The sequence below is a fragment of the Carlito syrichta genome, unplaced genomic scaffold (assembly GCF_000164805.1).
Source record: "Carlito syrichta isolate Samal-C Ts95f unplaced genomic scaffold, Tarsius_syrichta-2.0.1 Scaffold31422, whole genome shotgun sequence".
Lineage (NCBI taxonomy): Eukaryota > Metazoa > Chordata > Mammalia > Primates > Tarsiidae > Carlito > Carlito syrichta.
The window spans coordinates 16,477-38,811 of record NW_006975518.1 but is presented as its reverse complement, the minus strand read 5'-3'; the positions used below and the strand labels follow the sequence as shown (position 1 = coordinate 38,811).

The 22,335-nt window shown below is 37.6% G+C and overlaps 1 pseudogene; it reads right to left on the bottom strand.

Moving 5' to 3' along the window:
- The window catches only part of LOC103273068, a 51,363-nt pseudogene that overhangs the window by 14,861 nt on the left and 14,167 nt on the right, over positions 1-22,335 (bottom strand).

Here is a 22,335-nt window from a genome sequence, read left to right as displayed (position 1 = left end):
ACTGATGCATCTTCAAATACCACATTCTAGCATTTTCCTTTCTCCATTGCCTTTGTCAATTCTCATACTTCTTCCAGTTCTTTCTCTTCTACATTCAAAGTCTTTCCATACCTTCCTCTTTCATGATTTAAGCCTTAGCTCCTTTTTTCTCCTTGTTCCCCTATGTTGTCTTTCTGTATGAACCATCATCTTTTAACCTTCCACGAATTATATCGTCCTCCTAAATATTAACAGATCTTATTGAACCAGCAGAAACATGAGGCAAGACAGAGCCACCACTGCTCAATTCAAACATTTATTGAGAACTACAAAGATCAGGAATTTATCTTGGGTGCTGAATCTATAAAGAAATAAGATATTTTACTTGCTCTTATGGAGTTCATACTTTAGAGGAGGAAACAGATAGGTACACAAACTGTTATGATGCAAGAAAAGAAAAAAAATAATGTGTGAATAAGAAAATCTGTTGGCTCAAAATGAAACAAGCTAGAAAGCAAGGTAGAGGAGCTCAAAGATTACTTTAGGGATTGATATTTGAGCTGGGCCTTAGATAAAGAAAAAGACAGCCGGGCTCGGTGGCTCAGCCTGTAATCCCACGCTTTGGGAGGCTGAGGTGAGTGGATTACCTGAGCCTGGGGGTTCGAGACCCTCCTGGGCAACTTGGCAAGACCTCATCTCTACAATAAGTCAAAAATTAGCTGGGCGTGGTAGTGCACGCCTGTCATTTTAGCTACTTGGAAGGCGGAGGCGGAAGGATCGCGGGAGCCCAGCAGGTCGAGGCTGCAGTGGCCGGGAGCGGCCACTGCACTCCAGTCTGGGCAACAGAGACTCTAACTCAAAAAATAAAAAAATAAAAAAAATAAAAATAAAAAAAAAAGATAAAGAAAAAGACTTTGAGAAACTGAGGTGTGTGCTCAAGCAGGTTTACAAGATATAGGGACCATCATGAGCAGAGGCACAGAGCTATTAACGCATACAAAATATCAAGGACTATTGAGAGGGAGTGATACCAAACTTAGGCATGTAAGAGGCAAATGTGACTGTAAGATAAGACAGGGAATGTTTTGGTAAGTCTTCTAGCTCCCGGGAGGACTGAGAAGATCTCTGTCTCAGATGATTGACATGGTTAGGCCCGTTTTCAGAAAGATGACTAGCTGGAACATGAATCTGTAAGAAGAAAGACCCTGCTCTTTCCTTTAACTGTCAGGAGAGAAAGGCCAAGAGGTCTGTGGGTTTAGAAGAAAAGTTAAGATTAGAAACACATTTAGGAGTCATCAGCAGGTAGAGATAGTAGACGTTCTGGGTTTGGATAAAATTCCCCAAAGGAAAAACACAGCAAAAGAAGAAATAAGAAAGAGTTGAATAAATGAGACAGAGGGTGGTCAGAGGGTTAAAGGAGTCACTGAAGAGGGCTGAACTGCAAAAGCCAGAGTACAGACAACAGTTGTGACCGCTACTGAAAGGCTGAGGGAAACAGAGTTAAGTGGTCATCAAACGTGTACCTGGAGGTGACCTTTGGCTATTTGAGTATATAAGAGGCTATAATTGTATGGGTCCTGGTATGTTAAACTTGTCCATAGTAAAAGCACGAAAAAGGAACTCAGTTTATCTGAGAAAAATATTAAACATATTTCAAAGCAAATAGTTCTACATGTGACAGTCTTAGATCTATCATTGCTTATGTAGTTAATTATGGTATTTTTCAGATTCAGGCATTATTTATCTGGCCTAATTTGTCATCAGTTTCATTAAAATAAAAGTTTCGTCTTGGAAGGCTGAGGTGGAAGGACAGCCTGAGCTCAGCAGGTCGATGCTGCGGTGGCCAAGAGTGTGCCACCGTACTCCAGCGTGGGTGACAGAGTAAGACTCCAACTAAAAAAAAAAATGTTTCATGCCACATAAAAAATCTTAGCCATCTTGTCATCCACTCCCTTCCCCCATCAAGATGAAAGAAATAAAGTTTTTCTAAAGTCTATTTTTTTGGTTTTGGTTTCCAGTTGTGTTTTATTTTTATTTTAAAGATGTGAGGTACAGGTAGGGATTGAGTACATAAGTGGTTTATGTACAGATGAAGTTTGGGCCTCTCATTGGACCTCACTTCACTTGGATTAGAATCAGGTACCCTTACTGATGTAACATGCCCCTCCTTTCCCTGGCAGTGACTCACTACTTATTGACAATCCCTTTCTTACAGTATTATACTAAATGCTTAGGGTCCACTTATGAGTCAGAACATGTAGTACTCAGTTCTTTGTTTCTGTGACAGATCACTAAGTATGATAGACTCTGAATCCATTCGAGTTGCTGCAAATTCCATAATCTTGTCCTTCTTTTATGGCTGTGTAATATTCCATCTTGCATATGTACCACTTTTTTTTTTTTTTTTAAATCCAGTCCGCTTTCAGAGGGCAGCAGGGTTGGTTCCATGTTTTTGCTATTGTGAATAGTGCCGCAATAAACATGAGTGTGCAGGTATCTTTTTTTGTAGAATGATTTGAGCTCCTCCGGGGGATCCCTGGGTGGTATGGAAGATCAATTTCTTGTACTTTTAGAGATCATGGTGGGGGAGGTAAGATGGTGGCCGAGCCAGTCGGACTATGCAAGCGCCCGTGTGACTGAGTGAGTGTATGGAAAATTTTGGATATATACTAGTGAGCGAGTGGGCGTGTGAATGGCTGACTGAGTGAGGGCTAGGGAGCTAGCAGCCAGGGCTATCCAGGTGCAGTGGCTGCTGCCACAGTGTCTGGGCTTCGACCCTAGCGATTCCCAGAATGCAGAAGCTGAACACCATTTTCTTTCTTTTTTAAATCAACAAACCCTCCCTGGCAAGAAAACTCTGAGAGAGACTAAGCGGGGCTTGTGAGCGGGTGGCCAGGACCCTGGTGCAACAGCTAGTGCTGCAGCTTCTCTACTTCATCTCTGGCTCTTCCCTGGTCTCAGAAGCGGAGCACCATTGTTTTTTTTTTAAAACGGACAGCCGGCTCAGCCTGTAATCCCGCGCCTTTGGGAGGCTGAGGTGCGTGGACTGCCTGAGCCCGCGGGTTCGAGACCCGCCTGGGCAGCGAGACCGCATCTCTACAATAAATCAAAAAATCAGCCGGGCCTGGTAGCGCCTGCCTGTAATTCCGGCTCCTCGGAAGGCGGAGGCGGAAGGATCGCCGGAGCCCAGCGGGTCGAGGCTGCGGTGGCCGGGAGCGGCCGCTGCACTCCAGTCTGGGCCACAGACTGAGACTCCGACTCAAAAAAAAAAAGGACAGAAGTTTTTCTGTGGAAAAGTGGCAGGGAGACACTACTGTCCCAGGCCCTCCCTCACCACTGAAGCAGGAGAGAGACTCTGCTCCGGGCTTTGTCTCATTACTTCAGCACCTTGCAGGGCGCTGGAAGGGGCTGCAGACAGAGACCAGAGGCAAGTTCCCAGGGAAGAAGACAAGAGAGGTGCCCCACCACTATATTGAAGGCGGGACAGGAAAGTGCTCGACTTGCTCACCACGGACCAACAGATCCGATCTCCGTGACTGGGTATCAACTACTCAGGGCTTCATTGTGGCCCAAAGGGAATATCCGGAGAGCACAAACTTCAGAGGGACCTGACAAGTGCTGAGTTCCAGACGCCCCAACCCTACCCTGTGGGACAAAGGGTGTGGCCAGAAAAGGAGGAGGATGAACTCCAAAGAGATCATTGGTGAGTTCGGGGCTGACCCAAACCCCCTCCTCCCCAGCAGTCCTCTGAACATCAGACCCACACTGCTAGGCCACGGCTGAGAGGGACAAACCCAGGCAGAGCCTGGAAGTCAGTCGCAATAGGAAAGCTCCATTCTAGGATAGGCCTGGCTGTGGCACCCCAGTGAGAGTACATACCATGTGAGAGTGGGAGGGGAGGCCTGCAGCCCCACCCACCTCCACTGCCCCTCCCCCTTCCCTGCTTCCTTCCCTGAGAAGAGAGTAAAAGAGGTGGCTCTGCAGAGGAGACCTGATTAGAGGAACAATTACAGAGCCTGCTACAAGAGGGCAGGTTTTTGTTTGTTTATTTGTTTTTTTAATTTTCAATTTTTTTTATTGAACATTTTTTTTGATTGCTTGGAAACCAATTCCTATTCAGAACCCTAAAGGTCAATACCTTAAGAAATAAGATAGTCAAGCGGGACCTCATCAAACTAACGAGTTTCTGCAAAGCAAAAGAAACCATCAAGAGAGCAGGGAAACAGCCCACAGAAGGGGAAAAATATTTGCCAATTCTATATCTGACAAAGTCCTAACGTCTAGGTTCTACAAGAAACTCAAACACACCAAAAGGAAGAAAAACAAACAGCCGGTTTAAAAAGTGGGCAAAAGACATGAATAGACACTCCTCAAAAGAAGAGATACAGGCAGCCAACAGACACATGAAAAATGTTCAGCCTCACTCATCATCAGAGAAATGCAAATCAAAACCACACTGAGATACCACCTAATCCCGGTAAGAATTGTCATCATTAATAAAACAAACAACAGCAGATGCTGGTGAGGATGTGGAGAAAAAGGAACGCTTCTACACTGCTGGTGGGAATGCAAAGTAGTACAGCCTCTTTGGAAGACAGTGTGGCGATTCCTAAGAGAACTAGAAATTGACCTTCCATATGACCCATCAATTCCTCTATTGGGAATATACCCGGAGGAATTCAAATCATTCTACAAAAAAGATAACTGCACACGTATGTTTTTGCAGCTCTATTCACAATAGCAAAAACATGGAACCCACCGTGGTGCCCATCGAAGCTGAACTGGATTAAAAAAAAATGCAGTACATGTACACAATGGAATATTATGCAGCCATAAAGAAGGACAAATATATGGACTTTGCAGCAACTTGGATGGATTTGGAGTCGCTAACCCTCAGTGATTTATCACAGAAACTAAGAAAAGAGTTCCATATGTTCTCAGTCATAAATGGACCTTGAACAATTATAATGCTATAAGAAAGAGACTGACAGTAGTGGGAAATTGTCAGGGGAAGGGGGGGTGGGATTGGCAGTTGTGGGAAACTACTAGGGGAGGGAGGGGCATATCTCATCAACAAGGGTACTTGCATGATCAATGTTTATATACCTAACCCTGAAATGTACCTCACATCTTTATAATAAAAATTTTAAAAAGAAAAAAAAGTTTCAGTTTTGCAAAATGAAAACGTTCTGGAGATGCATTGTACAACAATGTGAATGTCCTTAATACTTGCTAAATATATACTTAAAATGGCTAATAGCAGCCATTACCTTGCTCGAATCTGGTGTGGCCATGTGCTCTTTGAGCTATGGCTGTCCCCATGCTTCCTGGCTTTGGCCCCCTCCACCACCTTGGAGAGGTGAATCTTCTCTCTTCTTTCTCTTTCTCTCTCTAATTTACTTTTTAAATAAACTTTTCTTTCTTTTAAAAAAATGATTAAAAAGGTAAAGAAAGTTCTTCACATATAGAAAAAAAAATCCACAAATATTGTTTGCAAGTAGTTAAATTATAGTACATATACTATACTATAATATATTCATTCAATTAAATATTTTGTAGCCATAATATTTATGAAAAATATCATATCACATGGAAAAAATACACCAAAGTAATGTTAAATAAAAAGAATAAGATACTAACCTAGATACACAGTTTTAGCCCAATTACATTAAAACACAAAAACATGCAATACATATATGTATATAGAAAAAAGATGGAATTACATCAAAATTTAACATCAAAATTTATGTATAGTGTGTATATGCTCTACATAATTTTTTTCAAACTTCTCTGTATTTTCAAAATACTCTTCAATTTAAAAAGAGACTCTTTAAAAAAAACTAGAAAGCAATGAGTATTTAACTATACACTGTATAGATTAAAAGCTCAACTCTACTTACCTGCTCTCATGGTTGCACTGAATAGTCCCAGTATTGACACACTAGAATAAGAGATAAGGTCTTTATGTAATTCCCCACTTAAATATTCTTCTGCTTCTTGGGTTGAAGCTATGTTCACTGGATATGAAATCCTGTTGCTGGATAAATATATAACTGTATTAAAAATTAATTAAAAAATTTTTTTCAGTTTGGAAAATTCTGAACCTAGCAAACAATATATTACATAAGATAAATCTGACAAAATACTGATAACTAAATATTATTCTTAAAAATAGCTACATTAAACAAAATTCTCTCCAAAAGTGACAAAATGTATATCAAATCTCGTAATCAATATTTATTTTGTGATCTTAATGCTATTAGCCTCCTTGGCCTATTTAAAGTATGTCAACAAACTATGAGAATTGGAACTTCTACACAGCTAAACATTGAGAAACCTTACAGTGAAGCTGAATACTTACAGTTGGATAAATTCTAGGAGATCTTCACTGCCTAGCATACCAGCATAAGATACTGGGTTCTCACCTTCCTTGTACAGCTTTACAACAGGAAATTCAGTCACATTTTGCTGAGTATTTACATCAGACCAATCTACAAAGTTTATTCTAGTAAGAAGCATACTGGATATGCCTAAATAAAAGGAAAATGCACATTTTGCAATTATTAATGTAGAAAACTTGTTTGCTTAGGATTTTCAATATTTTTCTGTCCTATTCTTATTTAAGCTCTCAGCATGAGACACCTCTGCTTACATTCTCTTCCATTGATCTTTGAAACACCTTCTCTTACTGGCTTTTTCTCACCTATCTAGCGGCTTCTTTTTGGTTCTTTTTGCAAGCTCTTCTGCCCTCAGAGTTGGGAGTCCCTCAAGGCCCAGTTTAAGCTTCCTTCTGTTCTGACTGTACACTCTCTTCCTAGAAAACCTCAATAGCCATCAACAATCTAAAGAATCCAAATGTATGTCTTTGGCCCCAGACTCCTCCTTGATGCTCCAGACGTACTGCCTTTTGTTTTCCCTTGAATGGAAACATATTCAAACTCAACATGTCTAAAACCAAATATGATTTGCTTCCTGTGTATGTTGGTGAATGTTTCCATTCTCGTGCAACTCAGAAGCAAAGCATCTGAAATCCTAAGCCCCTCATGTCTAATTCATCAGCATGTTTTTACCACCGAAATTTCAAATATCTCTATTTACCATCCATTTCTGTTTACTGCCACTACTCTAGCCACCATTTCTGCTGGAAAACCACAACAGGCTTCCAATTCAGTTCCTTGATTTCGATGTCTCTACACTCATGCTAGAGACAGCTTTTCAAAACTCATTTTTGTTTTGGAATCGTCCCACCCCCACCAACCTTTGCAGAGTTGGGTCTTTCTCACTGGGTGTGACTACACTGGTCTGCATCTGGCTCCTTGGAAACAAACTCTTAAAGAACCATGCTCCTTTCCGTATCTCCTTACATAACTATGTACTCATTTGTGTGATTATCTGATGAAGGTCTGTCTCTACCATGAGAGCTCCTTGAGAGCAGGGACTGTGTCTGTTTATTCGTCACTGGTTTTCCAGCATCAAGAACACCTTAAACATGCATGTGAATAAAATGACACATGTAAAATTCATCTAGGACTTCAGGTACCTGTGCTGTCTAAATGTTTTTTTTTTCAGCCAAAGAAAACACATAGAACCTCAAACAGAAGTTCCTACTTGCTCCATAATAAAATATGTAAAGTTCTCTGAAATATGTAAATTACTTTATGGAAAAGATCAAACACTAAATAAAACAAGCACCATACAGCTCAGCTATCAAAAGAATAAATTCTAATAAAAAATTGCCATGTCATATTAGGTCAAAGAAGGAATCATTATACATCAATTTAGGATATAGTCTAAATGTAACCTAATAATATTAAATTAAAATTGTGATTTAAACTGTAAAATGTGATATTTTATCATCAAAAGTTTTTAATACTGCAAATTCACTTGTATATTTTAAAAGATTCGTGATTAGTTCTCATAGATGAAATAACTAATCACTTTAGACTTAGTGTTAACAATCTGTTTGATAATATAGACAGGATCTAGTCTGTCTTATTCACCACTATATGTTCACTGGCTAGTACAATGTCTGTTGCATAGTGTGTATTCAATAAAACACATAGAATGCACACAGATATTTCTTCATAAACAAATTGAAAATTTTTACATTAATGGATCTAAAAACCTGAATATTGTGTGAGCACATAAACATAAAAAAACATAAATCCTATTCCTTCCATAATCACAACTGCTAAATGGCTTCTCTACCAAAGTTATTTTTCCTTTTTCTTTTTTAATTTTTAATTTTAAAGATGTGGGGTACAATTATGGGTTAGGTATACAAAGTTCAATTTGCAGGTATCCTTGTTGATTAGGTGTGCACCCCAACCTCCCCTGGCAGTTTCCTACTACTGCCAATTCCTTTCTTATAGTATTATGATAGTTATTCAAGTTCTGCTTATGAGTGAGAACATGTGATACTCGGTTGCTTCTGTGATAGATCACTCAGTATTATAGCTTCTAAGTCCAGTCAAGTTGCTGCAAAGTTCATAATTTTGTCCTTCTTTATGACTGTGTAATATTCCATTGTGCATATGTACCACATTTTTTGATCCAGTTGTCTTACGATGGGCAGAATGGTTGGTTCCGTGTTTTTGCTATTGCAAATAATGCTACAATGAACATGAGTGTGCAAGTGTCTTTTGCCAAAATTTTCTTATCCTTTATTTTAATAATTTCATCTGGTGATGCTTATTCACACAAAATACTAAATTATATACTGTCACCCAAATATGGAATATAACGCTCTTAAAGCTGTAGCTATTTCCCTTCAATAAGCATCCTCAGCATGTCTACCACTGCTAAAAATGTCATTCCTTGGACCCTACCATTGAAATGACAAACTTTGATGTTTTCTTTAAAACTGGAAAAACAATACTGATATATGTCATTAAAAGTGACGACTACTCATATTGAAGTTACTAACTGAAAATTTAATTTTCTTTCTTGTAAATGATTTCAATATTTACTCATGTTTCAACCAGAATAGTCCAATGTCTTCAAACAGATTCCTAATGTGAAGGGGAAAAAAATAGATCCTCATAGATACACATACATAATGATGTAAGTATAAAAGTGTGATATTTGCTGCCACCTTGTGACTGAGTATAATATATGCTCCATTGTCTTAAACTGAGAAGAAAAATTGTTTTTCCCCACAAAGTCAACATGAAAGACAGATTACAGGACTAAATGCTCAAAGGTGTTACAATATTTGCCGAATTTACAAAGTTATAGTATAGGCTGCAGCACAGGCAGAAAATACTGTAATTACCTACACTGTGCATTTTGACATTAAGCTCCTGAACTTCCAAAAGAGTCTATTTATCTGCTATCAAGTTACTAAAATAATTGTTATTCATAAAGAAGATAGGGTTGAATGAAAAAGAAAGGGTTGGTTATCTGCTTTTCTCCTTCTACAAACACATACAACTCAGATCCCTTGCATTGAAAGGAGAAGTAGTCCATTTTTTTACATCATTAATAGAGAAGAAAGTAAGGGAATCCTTTTCCATTATCATCTGGTGTTGACCAAAGGAATTGAGGTTGATCATTAATTCTATTATTTAAGGATAGTTTCAAATTACTATTTCGTCATGGCTTATACATTTTTCTGGCTTCTAATTTCTTGCCAATAAGCCTAGAGGATCTAAAAGAAGAAACCTAAATTTGTCCATATATTGCAACTGCAAAGGAAAATCTGAAAGTAAATAACAGGGCTTACTTTTTAAAAAATGATTAGGGATCGTACTATGTACAGAATGAATTATCTCTTCATTCAAGAATAAGCTAATCAAAAGTTGGATCAAATGTGTTTGGGAAATAAAAAGAATGGTTCATTGAGGGCTGAATTTCTGGCATCAATTTCTTGAGCTCACAAAAGCCCCTATGTATAAATTGTACAGTTTATGAGTACAACAGCGTGTAAGTTGTATATTAGCATTAACATTCCATCACATGAAAACAAATTATGGAATTCTACTATATTAGTTTATTCATGTATTGAATAATTATTAAAGACACACTACCTACCCATAAGGAACTTGCAAAATATTGAAAGAGACTATAAGCTAGTGTCCCCAAAATTAAATGGTAGATATGTAGTCAGGAATAAGCCTATTTAAGCATAATATCTTCTATTGACAAGATAAACAATAGGAGAAAATGATATCACAGAGACAAAGCATGGTCCATTCCGTCTTATTCAAATGGCTAAAACACTGTAGACACCTAACCCATCATCATCTCTGTCTTACTAACAGGCTTCCCTACTTCTCCCTGTTTCTTTGCTGAGATGACAGAATAGACATTATGAGTTAAACTCCATTCCTTGGATTTATATTTGCCTACAATTGGATCAGGCTTCATAAAATAATTTTTAAAAAGACCGGGCTGTTAAGAAATATTCTAGTCCATGAGAAGTAAACTACATAGCTTAAAAAACACTAGGATCTTTGATCTCTCATTAGAGTGTGAGACTGGGTTTTATCTGCCAGATTTTTATTCCCAGCATTTAATAGTAATTAGCACAGAGGAGGCACTCAAAAAAATGGTTGCTGAAAGACTGAATTTAGCCAAAAAAAGGTTCCTGAATTAACTGTGCAGTCACAAGTACTTAATATATAGGTTTTCTAATTTCTGTTATAAACAGTTCCATGAAGACAAATCTTAGTGAACACTTATACTTTCGAAACCCTTGGCTCATTAACTTAACCTTGGAGACACAAACTTAATGACCTGAAATTTTATGTCATATGGCTTTCTACCTCTGTAACATAACATAGTTTTACAAATAGCTACAGCTCAGAATCAGGAAAATAAGCATGCATACCTTTCAATTTAATTGCCACATCAATATAGGACTGTAAAAATGCCATGGATACTGCTTGCCCTATGTGAAAAAAAAAATTCAACAAAATACATGTGTATCTCCAAAGCACCCACACTTAGATATAACAAACATATAGATTTATGGGGTTTCCCAAAATTGCTATTTCTTAATGAGAAGTATCTTAGTCTACAGCCCTCAAGAAGGTCCAAACATTTAAGTGGGTTTCAAAGGCAAACAACTTTCTGCATTTTTGCAAGGAATATAGCTGAATGGCTATTATTTGAAGATAAAAGCAATAAATTTACTACAAATCTTAAGAACTGTTAATACTTTAAAAACCATTGGCTTGAATAAAAGTTTATAAAAATTAACATCTAGCTTAATCACTAACCTTTAATTTTTTTTAATTTTAAAGATGTGGGGTACAATTCAGGATTAGGTCTATAAGCGGTCATCATACAGGTGAAGTTTGGGCTTCTCTTGGGTCCTCACTTGGCCTGGTTTGGGATGAGGTGCCCTTATTGATGCTATGTTCCAAATCCCCCCAACCTCCCTGGGAGTGTTCCACTACTGCCAATCTTGTAGTATTATGATAAATGTTCAGGATCCACTTATGAGTGAGAACATGTGGACTCAGTTCTTTGTTTCTGTGATAGATCACTGAGTAATTAGCCTTTAACTTGTAAATCACATATAAGCCAGTTGTACAATCCCAGAACCAGTTAGAAGTGAATACCTCAATGTGTGCAACCTGAGACATATATGAAAGCTATATCATTTTGACAACATGTGATATACAGAATGCAAAAATTAAATCTCTGTACTTTTAGATGTCCTAAAAGTTGCCTTCTATTAGGCTATGTAATATAGACAGTTTCTTCTAAAGATTCATACAACCGGCATAGAAGACCACTATGCTGTCAGATGCTATGACTGTCGTGTTAAATGTCTCTTCTGTTAGTTCCACTGTAAGTTCCAAAGGTAGCTGCCTCTTCCTGTCTCTGTAAACAGTTTCTGCCACTTTGTCATCTTGAGTATCTAAAATGTTTGAAAAGAAATTAATTTAAATATAGATATATAATTAAAAATATTTAAGCTCTTCTCATAAGCAAGCATATGAGAAGTTACACAAACTTTTGAATTCATACTATCTTAATAGTTAAAAGTCATGATATTTTGAAACCTTTACCTGGCTTCCTACCTTCAACAACTCTGAGATGCTTCCTGACTCAGAAATTGTGAAGTTTTTGCCAATTCCAAAATTAAAATTTGTTCTACTAATAATAAGTAGTGCCATTTTGCTTCTTTATATAACTATATTAATTGATAATCCAAAAAGGTCAAGTACTCTGGTGGACACTAGGGAAAGTGGTAAGCAAAGCAGACATAGTCTCTGACCACATGGCACTGCTAGCTAAGGAAAAGAAAAACTGATTACTGAATAAATATATAATTATAAATGGTGATCAGTTTATGAAGAAAGGTAAAACATACAATGAGAAATCATAACAGGGAGTTTTTTTAACTTTTAATTTTTTTATTTTAATTTTTTTATTTCAGAGTTGTCGGAATACATGTGAGGATTTGCCACATAAGTAAATTACTTGCAGGTGGGGTTGGTGCTCCATTGAGCCCCCTCTCCCCCGGTAGTGGACATGATAAACAGAGATTTTTAGATTGGGAAACCCAAAGTCTGCAGTTAGAGAATCAGGAAAAGAATGTTTTAGACAAGGAGAATAAAATATGCAAAAGCTGAGACATAAGAGAGTATAGCACATACAAGGTACTAAGAGAAGGAAAATCTGACTAAAACAAGATGGAAAAAGGAGCAAATGGCATGAGAAAATTCTAGGCTAGGCAGTGACTGGATCATAAGAAGCCATATGAGCTGAGAAGTTTGGATTTTATCCTAAGTGCACCAAGTTATGAGTGGATTCCAAATATGTGAAAACCTTTCATTAGATTAGTCAATAGACTGATAGATACATTCGTTCATCAATGTATGTGGTAAAACACATTTTGAATTCGTAAATATTCCATTGGAAGTTTGTACAGATTGTTGGTACACAGAAGGAGCATCTAACTTGATTAAAAACACAAAACTTGTAAGCTAAATATTAAAGGAAAAATAAAACTCAAGGAGACAGAGAAGAGAGGCAGTGGCGGCACATGGAGCAAAGGCACAGCAAGTGCAAAGGCACGGTGGCCTGAAAGAGCATGGTGCAATCAGAAATGCAAACACTGATAGTAGCTAATGATAGTAAGGACAGGTAATTTTTTAGCTATAATAATAGTTTTAATTACGTTACTTTTAAAAAGGAAGAAGCCTTATATTTCCAAAATATACAGGGGAGTATTTATGGATAAAATTATACATTTGAGATTGACTGCAAAATAACAAAGTGGGAGTGAAGGAGCAGGATTAGCCATGGGGTGATGGTGACTGGGGCCAAGTTGATAGATGCCAGGAAGTTTGCCTATTATCCTGTTTATTTAATGGTGTGTTCAAAATTTTCCTGTAATAACACATTAAAAAGAAAGGAAGAAAGAGAAGAAGCAATAATTTCAGAGAACTGAAGGATTCACGTGCCGCATAATAATGTTTCATTCAACAATGGACCCCATATATGATTATGGTCCCATAAGATTACAAAGGAGCTGAAAAAGTCCCATCACCTAGGTATTGCAGCCATTGTAACATCATAGCACAACACATTACCCAGGTGTTACGGTGATGCTGAGACTATAGGCACGTGCCACCATGACTGGCACCTTTTTTTTTTTCTGTAGAGAGCCGGTTTTGCTGCATTGCCTAGGCTGGTCTTGAACTCCTAGGCCCAAGCAATCCTCCTGCCTTGGTTTGCCAAGTGCGAGGATCACAGGTGGAGACACGTGTCCAGTCTGTCTATTGTTTTAGAGTCTACTCTTTCTACTTATAAAATAAAAATGAACAGCTTCAGGCAGGTCCTTCAGGAGATATTCCAGAAAAAGGCATTGTTATCAGAGGAGATAACAGCTGCATGCAGGGTACTGTCCCTAGAGATTTTTCAGAGGGACAAGATGTGAGAGTAGAATATAGTGATATTGATGATCCTGACCCTGTGTAGGCCAAGGCTAATGTGTGTGTTTGCATTTTCGTTTTTAACAAAAAAGTTTTAAAAGTAAAAAATAAATCTAAAAAATTTAAGAACAGAAAACAGCTTATACAATAAGGATATAAAGAAAGAAAGAATTTTTGTATAGCTGTACAATATGCTTGTGTTTTAAGCTACATGTTATTATGAAAGGGTCAAAAAGTTAAACAAATTAAGACTTATAAAGTAAAAAATTTACATTAAGCTAAGGTTAATTAATAATTGAAGAAAAATATTTTTTATAAATGTAGTGTAGTTTAAATGTATGGTATTTATAGATCTACAGTAGTGTACAATGTCCCAGGCACTCACACTCGCTGACTCCCCAAAGTAACTTTCAGTCTTACAAGCTCATTCATAAGCATCCTTTACAGGTGTGCCATTTTTTATCTTCATACCATATCTGTAGTGTACCTTTTCCATATTTAGGTTGTTTAGATACACAAATGTCACCGCGTTGTATCTGTCTACAACATTCAGCAAGGAACACGCTGTACAGGTTTAGGTTACACCATATACCACAGGTTTACGCCATCTAGGTTTGTGTAAGTATACTCTATTATGTTCTCCAAAGAAATTGTCTAACAATGCATTTCTCAGAGCATATCCCTGTAGTTAAGTGACACATGACAGTATTATAAAATAAAATTCTAGATCTGAGGTCAGTCTCAGCAGCTTATGCCTGTAATCTCAACACTTTGGGAGGCCGAGGCTGGAGGACTGCTTGAGCCCAGGACTTCAAGACCACGTAGTGACACCTTGTCTCTACAAGGAAATTAAAAAATTAGCTGGGCATGGTAGCACATGCCTATAATCTGAGCTACTTAGGAGGCCAAGGTGTGAAGATTGCTTGAGTCCAGGAGTTTGATGGCTCTGGTGAGCTGTGATCATGCCACTGCACTACAGCCTGGTTGACAGAGTGAAACCTCGACTCAAAATAATAAAATAAAAAAATAAGACTCTAGATCTAGGTTCCAATATCATCTCAGCATTTTCTACTGTATGACTCTAATTGATCACATAACTCTTTGGGCCTCAGTGTTCAACTCACATAGCGTAACATAACATAACTCACATAACGTAATACATAAGAGTTGTACTACATTAACTTTAAGGTCTTTTCGAACACCAAATTCCATGACACTAAAAAGTTACATCCTCAATACCAAAATTAGTAAAGACCTACTTTCTTATTTACTATACTTTTCTTATTTACATATTTTCATTTTCTTGCCAGTCTTTTCTTTTTTCCTAATTCATCCCATCTTCTCTTATTGCAGTACCTCCCTTTTCCTCTACTCTCACCTGCAAATTCACCTACTCCTTGGCTTTCTTTTTTTTCATTATAAAGATGTAGGGTACAATTCAAGATTAGGTATATAAACGTTGATTATGCAGGTACCCTTGTTGATGAGGTACGCCCCTCCCTCCCCTAGCAGTTTCCAACTGCCAATCCCACCCCCCTCCCCTGACAGTTTTCCCACTACTGCCAATCACTTTCTTATAATATTATAATTGTTCAAGGTCCGCTTATGAGTGAGAGCACATGGTACTCTGTTCTTTGTTTCTGTGATAGATCACTGAGTATGATTGACTCTAAATCCATCCAAGTTGCTGCAAAGTCCATATGTTTGTCCTCCTTTATGGCTGCATAATATTCCATTGTGTATATGTACCACATTTTTTTTTATCCAGTCCAGCTTTGATGGGCAACATGGTTGGTCCCATGTTTTTGCTATTGTGAACAGAGCTGCAACAAACACATGTGTGCAGGTAATTTATCTCTTCTTCTCTTATTGTAGTACCTCCCTTTTCCTCTATTTTCACCTGCAAATTCACCTACTCCTTGGCTTTCCTTTCACCTATTCACCAATACAAACATACCACATTTGGCCACCCATGTTTCTTTTCTTTTCTTTTTTCCATGCCGCCCTTTTGTGGAACCCAGTCTTTTTCATTATGAGTCATGTTTTGCCCATCTCCTCTGGGGGACAATTGTTTCTGATTTATACTCTCAAATGGTAATAAATTCTTTCCTAATCCTCACTTAGTTTTGCTATATAGATGGAAATGATATGGGAAAGGGGAAGAATTATGTAGATGGACATATCATATAATATTCTGGGCCAGTTTGGAATATAAACAATAGGAAGTTAAGATTTAAAAAAAGGCAAAGCTGCAAGAGAAGAAATATTAGAAACAGGCTGGTGGTTATTGAATGTTCCCAACACAAAAAATGACAAATATTTGATATGATGGATATGCTAATTACCCTGATCTAATCACTGTACATTATGTGTATTTAAACAGCACTACATACCCCATGAATAGGTACAATTATTACTGGTCAATTAAAAAATAAAATTAAAAAAAAGAAAAAAAGAAGACAGTAACCACCAAAGGGCAATCTAAGGCCATAGACTCACGAAGCAATGGAGGGGATGTGGCCACCAGGAAATCCTGAAACAGGCAACTCCCACTGAGGACAGGAACCATATTAAGCTGAGACTGGGGCAAGTCCCCTAACTGTGAAGGTCCAAACATATGAGCCATAATAGAAATAAAGCAGAAAGCACGAGACCGGAACGCAGGTTGCCTAAGGAATGACAAGCCTGTAGAAAACTCTATAGAGGAATACAAGCAATTCTAATCTCTGCATATCAGAAAAGAACCAAACTCAGCTCACACCAAGAAACTGATCACTGATAGCTCTTATTACATTTCTTACATAGACCTTGATCGTGATAATGAACAGACTTTATGAAAACAGGAGGTAAACTGCTTCCTTCTTGGGGCTCATGATAAGTGTACTATATAAATTCAATGTTAATTCAATGATATACAAGAACAAACAAGATGTAACCCTTGATTTAGAGACATTTACAGACGTGGTGAAGAGAGAAAAGCTAGCAAGCAATTACAGAGTAGGAGAAATGTTACAAAAGATGAATCAGGAACAATAATGATAATAATGACAATGTGACTGAGAGCAAATCACTGAACTCACAGGAAATGCAGACTCTTCATCTATAAAATGAAGGTGATATCAGTTTACTCAGAGGATATCTTAGGGAAAACTACAGAATATTTCACAAATGTAAGCAATAAGGGCAATTAAAAAAGAAATAACTGTTTAAAATAAGAATTAAAATGTTATTGAAATTGACTCACTATATTGTTAACAAGTGGACTAACTTACAACTACAAACACAACAGTATTCATTAGAATTTTGTCTCCTAGTAAAAATAATAAAAGCGAAATATGCTGTGGCTTCTGAGTGGAGTTTTTAAACATGGACTAGGTGAGAAGGGCCAAAGGCACTGATGTGGAGGATGAAGACACAGATGTAGGAAGTCTGAAGCCTGACAGGAAACAATGGAAGGTGTCATACTAAGAAAACACAGCATCCTTACATGTTTTCAGCAAGACCAATTGATAAAATGTGATTCAAAATAAGTTCCACCAGGATTCTTCGCAGAATCTTAAACGTGAATACATGCTATGGGAAATTTAGATCACTGGACATTTCCCTGACCCTGGGGGCTGGGCAGGAGCAGGGCGAGCATTACAGCAACTTACCTACAGCTGGACCTTCCACGTCATCGTCTTCATCTTCTTGCATTTCTTTAATGTGCACATTACTTTCCAATGGGATATCATTGAATCAGCATCACGTAACACCAAAAATTCCACTGGTACTCCCGAGAAATACATTAGTTTTTAAAAAATGAGTAAAATATAATAAAGCATATTATTGCTATTATTCTTTTTTATTATAAAGATGTGGGGTACAATTCAGGGTTAGGTATACAAACATTGATTATACAGGTACCCTTGTTGATGAGGTATGCCCCTCCCTCCCCTAGCAGTTTCCCTCAATTGCCAATTCCACTCCCTTCCCCTGACAGTTTCCCATTACTGACAATTACTTTCTTATAGTATTATAATTGTTCAAGGTCCACTTATGCGTGAGAACATATGGTACTCTGTTCTTTGTTTCTGTGATAGATCACTGAGTATGATCGACTCTAAATCCATCCAAGTTGCTGCAAAGTCCATATGTTTGTCCTTCTTTATGGCTGCATAATATTCCATTGTGTATATGTACCACATTTTTTATCCAGCCCAACTTCGATGGGCAACATGGTTGGCTCCATGTTTTTTGCTGTTGTGAATAGAGTTGCTACAAACATACATGTGTAGGTATCTTTTTTGTAGAATGATTTGAGTACCTCCGGGTATATTCCCAGTAGGGGAATTGCTAGGTCATATGGAAGGTCAATTTCTAGTTCTCTCAGGAATTGCCACACTGTCTTCCAAAGAGGCTGCACTAGTTTGCATTCCCACCAGCAGTGCAGAAGCATTCCTTTTTCTCCACATCCTCACCAGCATCTACTGTTGTTTGTTTTATTAATAATGGCCATTCTTACAGGGGTTAGATGGTATCTCAGTGTGGTTTTGATTTGCGTTTCTCTGATGTTGAGTGAGGCTGAGCACTTTTTCATGTATCTGTTGGCTGCCCGTATACCCTCTTCTGAGAAGTGTCTATTCATGTCTTTTGCCCACTTTTTAAAGGGTCTGTTTGTTTTTTTCCTTTCAGAGCATTTGAGTTCCTTGAAGATCCTGAATGTTAGGCCTTTGTCAGATATAGAGTTGGCAAATATTTTTTCCCATTCTGTGGGCTGTCTCCCTGTTCTCTTGATGGTTTCTTTTGCTTTGCAGAAATTTGTTAGCTTGATGAGGTCCCACTTGTGTATTTTATTTCTTAAGGTTTTGGCATTTAGGGTTCTGAATAGGAATTGGTTTCCATTTCTAATTTCCATAAGAGTGTCTCCTGCGTTTTCTAAGATTCTCATAGTTTGAGGTTTTACATTTACGTCTTTGATCCATTTAGAGTTAATTTTTGTGTATAGTGATAGGTAGGGGTCCTGTTTCAATCTTTTGCATGTGGTCAGCCAGTTTTCCCAGCACCATTTAATGAATAGATTCTCCTCTCCCCAGTGGTTGTTGTTGGAGGCTTTGTCAAAGATGAGTTGGTTGAGGAAATGAGGCTTTGCTTCCAGAATCTCTATCCTGTTCCATTGGTCTATGTGCCTGTTCTTGTACCAATACCAGGCTGTTTTGATTACTGTAGCCTTATAGTAAAGTTTGAAGTCTCGAAGTGTGATACCTCCTGCTTTGTTTCTTTTGCTAAGGATTGTTTTGGCTATCCGTGGTCGTTTATGTTTCCATATGAATTTCTGTATTGTCATTTCCAGGTCTGAGAAGAATGATGTTGGTAACTTAATGGGTATTGCGTTGAATCTGTAGATTGCCTTTGGTAGGATGGACATTTTAACAATGTTGATTCTCCCTATCCATGAGCATGGAATATTTTTCTGTTTGTTTGTGTCTTCTTGGAAATCTTTGAGCAGCGTTTTGTAGTTCTCATTGTAAAGGTCTTTCACTACTCTGGTTAGGAAGATGCCGAAGTATTTCTTTTTTGAGGGGGGGCATTGTGAATGGGATTGTGCTTTTTATTTGGTCTCTGCCTGCTTGTTGTTGGTGTATAGGAATGCAACTGTCTTTTGCATGTTTATTTTGTACCCTGAGACTTTGCCAAAGTCCTTTATCGGTGCAAGCAGGTTTTTGACAGATAAAGCATTTTCATATAAAAATGCTTTTGTTTGATATTAAACCTTTAAACTTCAATTTTAAAATCAAATAAAACAAAAAAGGAAATTAAGTCCAAGATTCCTATGAAAAGAAAAGCATCCAAAGTATGCCTAATATAAAGACAACGTACACATTGAAAAGGTGGGGGGAAGTCCACAACAGCAACAACATGGAGCCAACCTAGGTGGTGGATTAGATAAGGAAACTGTGGTACATATACAGCAAGGAATACTATGCAGCCATCAAACAGAATAAAATCATGTCCTTTGCAGCAACAAGGATGCAGTCAGAGACCATCATCCTGAGTGAATTATCACAGAAGCAGAAAATGGAAAACCTCACGTTCTCCCTACTAAGTGGGAGCTGAATGCTGTATGCACATGGGCAAAAGGATGGGAACAACAGACACTGGGAGCTCCCAAGAGGGGGCAGGTAAGGGCTGAAAACTGTACACTGAGTACCATCTCCACTACCAGGGTGATGGGCTCAAGAGAAGCCCAGGTCACATCATCACACGGTATTCCTATGTAACAAACCTGCACGTGTATCTCTTGGATCAAACAAAAAATTTAATAAAAGAAGAACTGAAAGTCTCACTTGCTTCCTCTAACAATTGCATTATACTAAAGTTTGCAAAACACTTCACATATAACAGCAAATCCTATCTCTATATAAAATGGAAATATATAAAATGCTATTGCAAATAGAGCAAATCAAAATAGACTATTCTGATATTCCACAAAAATATTTAAAACAATACTTCAATAAGTTAATTCCACTAATAAGGTCAATTTCCTATTTAGCTATAAATATTAATTTACTATCTATTCCAAGTATTTTATGACCACATACTATTCCACTGAGGTTAACATTATTCCATTAAGATTTCTTCCACTACTGCCCAACTGCCACCTTTTAAAAACATGAAGTTGGCTTTTTAAAATATATATTATTTTTATTTTAAGGATGTGGAGTACAATTCAGGGTTAGGTATATAAGTGGTCACTGTACAGGCAAAGTTTGGTGATGTTATGTGTCTGGGGATGTTACTGATGTCATTGATGTTATGTCCCCACAGTGTCCCACTGCTGCTAGTCTTTTTCTTAAAGTATTACTATAAATGTTCAGGGTCCACTTATGAGTGAGTACATGTATTCCTCAGATCTTTGTTTCTGTGACAAATCACTGAGTATTATAGACTCTAATTCTATCCAGGTTGCTGCAAAGGTCATAATTTTGTTTTTCTTTATGGCTGCATAATATTTTATTGTGTAAATGTACATTATCTTTATCCAGTTCACCTTCAATGGGCAGCACGGCTGGTTCCATGTTTTTGCTATTGTGAATAATGCTGCAATAAACATATGTGTACAGGTATCTTTTTTATAGAGTGATTTGAGGTCCTCTGGGTATATTCCCAGAAGGGGGATTGCTGGGTCATATGGAAGGTCAATTTTTAAATCTTTTAGAAATTACAGGAGGTATCACACTTCCAGACTTTCAACTCTACTGTAAGACTACAGTAATCAAAACAGACTGGTATTGATACAAGAACAGGTATACCGATCAATGGAACAGAATAGAGATTCTGAAAGCAAAACTCAATTTCTCAATCAACTCATCTTCGACAAATACTCCACCAACAACCACTGGGGAGAAGAGAAACTATTCAGTAAATCATGCTGGAAAAACTGGCTGACCACAAGCAGAAGACTGAAACAAGATCCCTACCTTTCATCATACACAAAGATCAACTCTAAATGGATCAATGATCTAAATGTAAAACTTCAAACTATAAGAATCCTAGAAGAAAATGTAGGAAATACCATTACGAAAATTGGAATAGGCAACCAATTCCTGATCAACTCTCCAAAAATGAATGCTATAAAAGACAAGATAGTCAAGTGGGACTTCATCAAACTGAAAAGCTTCTGCAAAGCAAAAGAAACCATCAAGAGAGCAGGGACACAGCCCATGGAGTGGGAAAAACTATGTGCCAACTGTAAATCTGAAAAAGTCCTAACAATCAGGATCTACAAGGAACTCAAACATGCCGTAAGGAAAAAACCAAACAACCCTATTAAAAAGTGAGCAAAAGATATGAACAGACGCTTCTCTGAAGACATATGAACAGCCAACAGATACATGAAAAAATGCTCAACCTCACTAATCAAAAGAAACGCAAATTAAAACCACACTGAAATACCACCTAACTCCAGTCAGGATGGCCATCATCACTAACTCAAAAAAATAACAGAAGCTAGAGAGGATGCAAGGAAAGGGAACACTTCCATATTGTTGGTGGGAATATAAACCAGTATAACCAACTGCAGAAAAGCAAAGACCACTAGATTATTTTAGAAAATTATCCCTGACTGTATCTAAGCTATAAAAGTGCTCCAAGTATTTGTTTTCCTTGATAACACATATCTTCATCTTTTTTATTCAAAACAAGAAATTTTGACTCCTACAGAAATATGAAGTTAAAAGGTAGAAAAATTAAAATCAATCCCACTGAATTTGTTTCAAAGATACAAGAAAATTTTTGTAGTAAACTTTTTTTATTGAAGTATAACATTCACACAGAAAATAACAACCATTTTAAGTGGATCGTTTCATGAATTTTTACAAAATAGACACATCAGTTTTTTTTGTTTTTTTGTTTTTTGAGTTGGAGTCTCATTTGGTCGCCCAGACTGGAGTGCAGTGGCCACTCCTGGCCACCGCAGCCTCGA